Raw genomic sequence first — 8,259 nt, 5'->3', positions numbered from 1 at the left:
GGTCGCCAGGATTCCATCTGGGGAAGGCAGGGAGACAGCATCTACCCCATCTGGGACCTCCCGGTTATACCGGCTCAGTATGGGGCCCAGAGAATTCTCTGGGAGTTGTGGAGCCCACCAGCTGGTCCTCTTCGCTGCTGTGTGCTGTAAGATGGCACAGGGGGCAGGTTATTGGCTGACTTCGGGGATCAGAGGTTGCCTGGAAACTGGGGCGGTCCCATGCAGTTCGGAAAATAGTCCTGGTACCCGCACACCAGAGCCATGCTTGTAGAAGCTCATGGTTGCAGGGATTCCATCTGGGGAATGTGTCTAAAGACTTTTGAGAAACACAATATAAGCATTACCAAGACACAAATTCACTAAATACAGAGACTTTAGAATATTAATCAGAAAAATAATTTTTAAATTTGTCTGAATTAGATATCCGATGTAAAGAAGCAAGTTGAAATTATATAGTTGGATGGACAAGCCAGTTTCTAATATCACTGAGGCTGTCATTCAGTTATATTAAAACCTTTTACAGGAAAGTAACACAAAGAAAACAAAAATTCTTGCCTTATAAATAGTCTTTTTTTTCTTTTTTTGGGGGGGGGATTCAGATCCGATGATGCACAAAGGTTACCCCTGGCTCTTGAACTCAGGAATTACTCCTGGCAGTGCTTGGGGGACCATATGGGATGCTGGGAATCGAACCAATGAGCTGCATGCAAGGCAAAGGCCCTACGTGCTGTGCTATCGCTCCACCCCCAGATAAAGTCTTTATAAATGAAAAACCACGACTTCAATATGAACCCCCAAATCATCTACCTTTCCTGTATATTCATTATATAATACTTGAAAACAGGAAACCAGGGAATTCTGAAGGAGCAGGAGGGTACGTGGAGGAAGAATTTTCCTATATTAAAAAGAAAAACTTGGGGGCAGGAGTGATAGCGGGTAGGGCATTTGCCTTGCATGTGGTCGACCCGGGTTCAATTCCCAGCATCCCATATGGTCCCCTGAGCACCGCCAAGAGTATTTCCTGAGTGCAGAGCCAGGAGTAACCCCTTGCATTGCCAGGTGTGACCCAAAAAGCAAAAAAAAAAAGAAAAAAGAAAAATATATAAAAAAAATAAAAAGAGAAGCTTTTTTTTTTAAGTATTGGGATCACCCCTGGTAATGTCATGTGCATACTCATAGCTCTGTATTGAGGGATCACTCCTGGTGCCATGGGTAGCAGAACTGTGACATAGCTGCATGGTGGTCACCGTCACGGTCCTCCCGTTGTTCATCGATTTGCTCGAGCGGGCCCAGTAACGTCTCCATCATGAGACTTGTTGTTACTGTGTTTGGCATATTGAATACATCATGGGTAGCTTGCCAGGCTCTGCCGTGTGGGCGAGATACTCTTGGTAGCTTGCCGGGCTCTCCGAGAGGGGCGGAGGAATCGAACTTGGGTAGGCCATGTTGGCCGCTTGTAAGGCAAATGCCCTACCGCTGTGCTATTGCTCCAGCAAATACCTTAAATCCTGTATCTCTCTGCACCTCCCCTCCCAACACATTAAAGAGTACTTATCCCAGAGAAAACCAGTAGGGCTGGGGGTATTCTTTAATCTGCCACCATCTCCCACCCCCAGCCATCTTATGATCTGTTTTGATTGGCTCCCTCTTCCCTGGGTGAGTTTTAAAGTGACTGACTAAACTCAGCGGGTGCTTAATCATCCCTTCATCTCTGCTGTATCATCACGATGTTGGGTTCCTCTCACGGCAATGTTTATCTTGTATGTCTAGATTGCAGTTTATCTTGTATGTCTAGATTGGCATGCTGAAGAGTAATCAGAGGCATAAGTCTCGAATTCTGGGTAGAGGGCTTGAGGTCTCGATACACTGCACAGCATACAGGGAGGACGAATAAAGCTTCTCACCTAGCTTTCCTATTTGGCTTTGGTGGCCCTCACTGAGTTCAGGCAAACTTGGGTGCCACAGTACAAAACTTTCTGCCACTTGGGCTTTTGCAGTGTTTTGGTAATGCTGCTTGATTCCGGAATCATTTAATAGAGAAAATTAGATCTCTAAGTTGGTAAATTTTGTTTTTAGACAATATTAACATGGATATCACTTGTTATATTTGTTTCAAATTTACATAATACCAGCAAAAACCCCTCTAAGTGTAAAATTCAATTTCTTTAACCACTTAGAGTAAATTTATAGAAAACAAAGGAAATGGGGAAAATTGGCCAAGGGGCCTAGAAAACCATTATGTAGATTTAGCTACATCCTGGTAGATGACTCAAAGAGATTAATTCTTCCCTCTACAGTGAGGGAGATGCCTTTACAAAGGCATAGTTTCCTTGACACAGGTTAACGTCTCTTACAAAAGGACAATCTCCATTTGGCTTCCCTCCCATAAAATAAACCTAAAGAGGGTGATTGTAGTTTTACTTTCTCGCTGTCTGTTGATTTTAGTTGACAAAACTCATCACATTTTTCTTGTGGAACTATATTTACTAGGAATAGGCCCACATCCTTTAGCTTTGGTGGTTCTCCTCACATCACTACTGACTATACTCAGGGAATAACCCTTGAATCTCTCTTTTTTTCCTGTTGCCAAAATTTCTTGCCACTTTAGCCCCTTGCAACCCTCCTGAATATTTCGTCCTCTCTGATGTTAGGAAAAGCTAAAGTAGACTGGTCCTCGGCTGGGCGTCTGGAGGGTGTGACAACTACTTGGGAGAAATTCTCTTGTTGCATTTTGTTGACTCTCATTGGACCAAAATGGAAATTTACACATAATATTGCATTAAGGTGTCCAGAGACCCGGTCACACACTACTGGCCAGGGAGACTTTACCGGCAGATTTCTCCTCAATCTCTAGCCTCCTTGGTTTCCACTATCATACTTAAAAACACGCCCCTGTGAAGTTTAGCCACCATTTTCTGGAGAGACGAGCAGGCTCATTCTATGTTCCACAATTGCACAAGTTTGCCTTTCTCCCTCATGAATTTTTATGAGTTTCCTAAAAAAATTCTAGAATATGTACAAGCTATTAGATAATTAAATCTGATGGGCATAAAATCAGATACCTCACTCACTCTTTTTGAAGATGTTCTTTGTGCTAATGGACATTCTTCCAGATTTAAGTTGTTTGATCTTGAGCAAGCACCTCTTTTATATGCAGTAGTTCCTGGTATTTTTCCCCCTAGGACAAAGCTTTCTATATTTACTTCCAAGTTGACCCTCTCTAGCCTTAATACTGAAACCTCAAGTAAAGTCATAAATAAAAAAAGTAAACTGTGCTTTTCCTATAAAGGGGTAGAAGCAGTGTAGTTTGGTCTATTGACATATTCTATACTTGTGTGTATTTTTAAGAATAAAAACCAAGTGCTTGAGCAAATTTGTACCCTTTCCAACGCCGTTTTCCCATATGTGAGGAAATAAAGGTTACACTGTTAATCTAAGGTTGCTTTTTTAAAATATAAAATGAGATAATATTTGTGAAAAAATTAGCACAGTGTTAGGCACAGCAAGTCATCACATTAGTCAAAATTTATTTACTTCTATCAAAATATTGCATCCTCTGTAAGCTGTACTATGAATTCACTACCAGGGGTTCAGCAGGGCAATACCATTTCACTGAAACTTCAGTGCCACCCTCGAGAACGTCATGCGACGACTGGAATGGGAAGGAATGGCAATGAAGACAGATGTTTGGCAACTAGACCACCTGCACTTTGCTGATGGCATCGTTCTAATAACAACAAACATTAGCTAAGCGGCACAAGTGCTGGCCAACTTCAATCATGAGAGTGGAAAGGTTGGACTGCAGCTGAATCTCACCAAGACAATGTTCATGAAAAATGAACTCATTCCTGATATTCCATTTGCTCTCAACAGAATGAACATCTCTGAATGCAGCAGTTATATGTACCTAGGTCAAGAACTCAACATAACAAATGACCTGGCACCTGAGCTGCGCAGGAAGAAGAGAAGAGCATGGAACACCTTCAAACGGGTTGAAGGAATCGCTAAGAGAATGAAAAACCTCCGTCTCCAGGCATATCTCTTCGACTCCACCATTCTTCCTGCACTAAGATATGCCTCCCTACGAAAACAGGATGAGAACCCTATTTGGGTCTTCCAAAGAGGAATTGAAAGAACTATGCTTGGAGTATCACGCTTCACTCAAGTGAGAGGAGGATTCCAGAGTTCCGACCTCTATTGACAATCGAGAATCAGGGACAATCGAGAATCAAGGCATCAAAAATCAGAAGGTTTGAACACATAATGCGATTTGGAGACGACCGCTGGACTAGAGCCATTACCGACTGGATTCCACAGGATGTCAAAAGATTGTGTGGCTGCCCACTTATGAGATGATCAGCCTTCTTTGTCAAGACCCTGAACAAATGGTTTGAGGCTCCTGGTGTTCCTGGAGTGAGCAGATGCCACTGGGTACCCTAGCATGCAAAAGGGATGAATGGAGATGTTACTGGTGCCCGCTCGAGCAAATCAATGAGTAACAGGATGTCAAGTGATCAAAATATTAGTACTTATATTTCTTATGCACACTGACAATAAATTGTTCATTACTGTCTGTGTAGAAAGATCTGACTTAAGAAAATACTGAAATCTCATTGATACTCCTTTTTATATTTTTGTGCTAGATATACTTCCTGGATTTCAGACTTTAAAACTGCTTGGAAATTTAGCATAAAAATGTGTTGAGTTGTAAGTTCTAATGAGATATCCTGGTGGGTAATACCTGGGATGACTGTAAAAATAGGTTTAGGAATGCAAGTTAGCAATTATTGAAAAGAGTGAAAACTTACTTTCTAACTATCCATTAATTTTGTAATATCTAATGTACAAAGTAAGTGACTATGTGTCAATATGCAATGTCTCTACTCCTGGATAACGTCATGTATAATCATTCTCAACTCCTTCATTAAATTCTTAGCAAGTAACTGAAAATATTACATCAAAATTTTATAATCATATTTAGAACTAGTAATTATCTTACAATAATTGCACTAAGTGCTAAGACTTCAAAGATGCTTAACATATTTCTTTAGAATGTGTCACTTGAGAATTCCAAAGGAGTATCTTATATACTTCATTTCAAAAACTTGAATTCTTCATATTCTATTTGTTTGTGCACACCTTGATGAATTACAAAAACTCATTAAAATAAATTTGTGAATATGGTGTAAAGATGTAGATCTGGTTTCACTGGCACACAGGGAGACAGTCAACTGAGAGATAATTGTTAGGTAGAGAAAGAACTTTATTAGCAATGGATCAGCAGGTTGGATAATGGTGGCCAAGTGACTTAGCTGCTGGACTATTTCTCTAGCCCCCTAGAGAACCACCTTGATAGAATACTCACAAGAAGCATTTCATATAGTAACAGAAGTGAGTAATATATTTTTAGAAAGGGACGGTTGTAGACTAGTAGGTGCCAGGATAGTCAATAAATTCCCTTTAGGCCTTGTCTATGTAGGTATACTCAATGTATTTATAAATTTAAAGAATAATTTTCAATTAAGGGTCCCAGTGCACATGCTGTCTTCCTCATAAAAGCTTTTTGGGGACTAACACAAAAAGGGAAACATTCTTTAAGTTCTTAAAAGCAGAGACCCAGAGGAGTTTGACTGCTTTAATTTAGTCCGGCTCCGAAGTCTCTTTGGGCTAGTTTCAATGAGAGTACAAATGTAATTAATTTTATTCTCAAATGTAAAACTTTTCCTAATGCTAAAAGTAAAATGTGTACATATTTAAAATTTGATTTTAAGAGTAAAAAAATTGAAAAAATAAAATTCTTTATGCAAATCATTGAAATGATTCTTAACCTAAAGCACACCATTGATAAAACTGACAAAGAAAAATTATATATGCATATATATAAATTTATAACATTGAAAGATACCAGGATAAGTAGGTGAATTTGCTTTTTAGTTGGTTCAAATTGGTTGACTTATTAAAGTTGGTATTGAGTTAATCCCAGCCAGTGAAGAAAAAAGTTCTAATGATTCTTTGCAGTTCTGATATCTAATATTTTACCTTATGAATTTCTTACAAATAATTCATTCTCATTTACAAATATCTTATTCACATTACAGTATAAATGCCACATTTACAATACAGATAAATATCTCATTCTAATTTGCTAAGAAATATTTCTTATGCACATATTTTTTATAAGACATTTATTTCTTCCTTTAAAAATATATTTAAGGAGTTTAGACCATAAGGCTTAAGAATAGATGAAAAGGGGCACAGATGATAGTACAGCAGGTAGGGTACTTACCTTGCATGTGGGTAACCTGAATTCAATCCCCGGCATACCATGTGTACCACCAAGAGTAATACCTGAATAACCCCTTAGCACCACCAGTGTGGATCAAAAAAGAAAAAAAGAAGAAAAAACATAGAAGGCTAAAGGGAAATGCTATGTTAAAATAAGTGTTCTGTTAGACAGAAACATTTTTCTCTTTGTTATGTTTATAAATTACAAAAATGTCAATTTAGGAAGAATAATTCATCATGTTTAGTTTGAATTTTCAGAAACATGAAGAGACACAGTTTGATTCCTCCACACCTCTTGGAGAGCCCGGCAAGTTGCCGAGAGTATTTTGCCTGCACAGCAAAGCCTGGCCAGCTCCCTGTGACGTATTTGATATGCCAAACACAGTAACAATTGTCACAATGGAGACGTTACTGGGCCCGCTCGAGCAAATCGATGAACAACGGGAGGACCGTGACCGTAAAGAGACACATATCAATTTAGAATCAATTTAGATTAAGAATACTTTGTTTTACCAAATAAAGCTGTTGGGAGGATCCTCCCAGGATGGGAGAAGCATGCTGAAAGCAGACTATAGACCAAACATGATTGTCACCCATTGCCTCTTTTGCAAACCACAACACCCAATAAGAGAGAGAGAGAGAGAGAGAGAGAGAGAGAGAGAGAGAGAGAGAGAGAGAGAGAAAGAGAGAGAGAGAGAGAGAGTCTAAAAGGGAATGCCCTACCACAGAGGCAGGGTGGGTAGGGGGTATGGGTGGTGGGAGGGATACTGGGATCCGTGGTGGTTGGAAATGGGCACTGGTGAGGGATAGGTATTTGATCACTGTATAATTTAAACCCAAGCACAAAAATGTGTAAGTCTACAACTGTACCTCATGATGTCTCACTAATAAAAATTTAAAAAAAAGAATAATTTGTTTTTATGTTTATTAGATTGAGAAAGACTGACATTTATAATTATATATATAAATAATTTTACTTATAAATCAAATATTTATAAATTAAATAAACAATTTAGATATTCATTTTATTTGAAAAAATATTATTATTTAAATGGTAAAGATCTATAAAGTCCTAGCAACATGAAAAGTAATTATCTTAGCATGGTTTTACCTATGATTTGGTGGTTAATTCCAATAGAATTGCATGATTCTTTTTCCCTTTTTCTTTTTTTTTAAACTTTGAGCCTCATCTTGTAGTACTCAGGGCTTGCTCCTGGCTCCATGCTCAGGGATCACTCCTGGTGGGGCTTGGGGATCCTAAGGGGTGCCAGGGACTGAACTGAAGTTGGTCAAGTTTAAGACAAGCACCTACCCACTGTCCTACTGTTTGGGCCCCTCAACTGGGTTTTTAAAATAAATGTTTTCACTTTATTGTTTATGACAAGCAATAAAGTTAACAAATATATTCAAATAATTTATTAGTTTTACATGTATTATATTTATATTCTAAAAATGAATGATATATAGGAAACTTGTCATTAAGTAATAAATATCATACATTGATAAAATACACTTCTATTTATTGTTCATTATCAAGATTTAAAGATGTCAAATGTATCTTCTTAAAGAAGTTGGCAAAAGAGTTGGATAATAAATACTGACATACCCAATCAATTTGAAATACAGTGAGAAGTAAAGAGGCAGATGTTACTACTGAAACATATTCATATAAAATAGGAATGCTACAAAGCTAGATCAATGGGAAACATCTTTGCTTTGGTATCACTGTCATAGATTCTTGGATTTGATGAAATATAAACCTGCAGAGAAGTAAGGCTCAGAGAAAACATCTATGGACTTAAAAATATTATTAAGAATGTAAATTAAAACCTATTTAGTCTCTCTTATGTATAGCATGCAACTATTAAGTATCTACACTGATTTAATTAAAAAATCTACGACTAGTGTTATAGGCAACAGCTTAAGACAACCCGGGGTTCTGTCCATAGTGTTCCATGCACAGAAAGTGAGTTT

Source organism: Sorex fumeus, unplaced genomic scaffold, assembly GCF_029834395.1.
Source record: "Sorex fumeus unplaced genomic scaffold, SorFum_2.1 ptg000115l, whole genome shotgun sequence".
Lineage (NCBI taxonomy): Eukaryota > Metazoa > Chordata > Mammalia > Eulipotyphla > Soricidae > Sorex > Sorex fumeus.
This window is presented reverse-complemented; position numbering follows the sequence as displayed.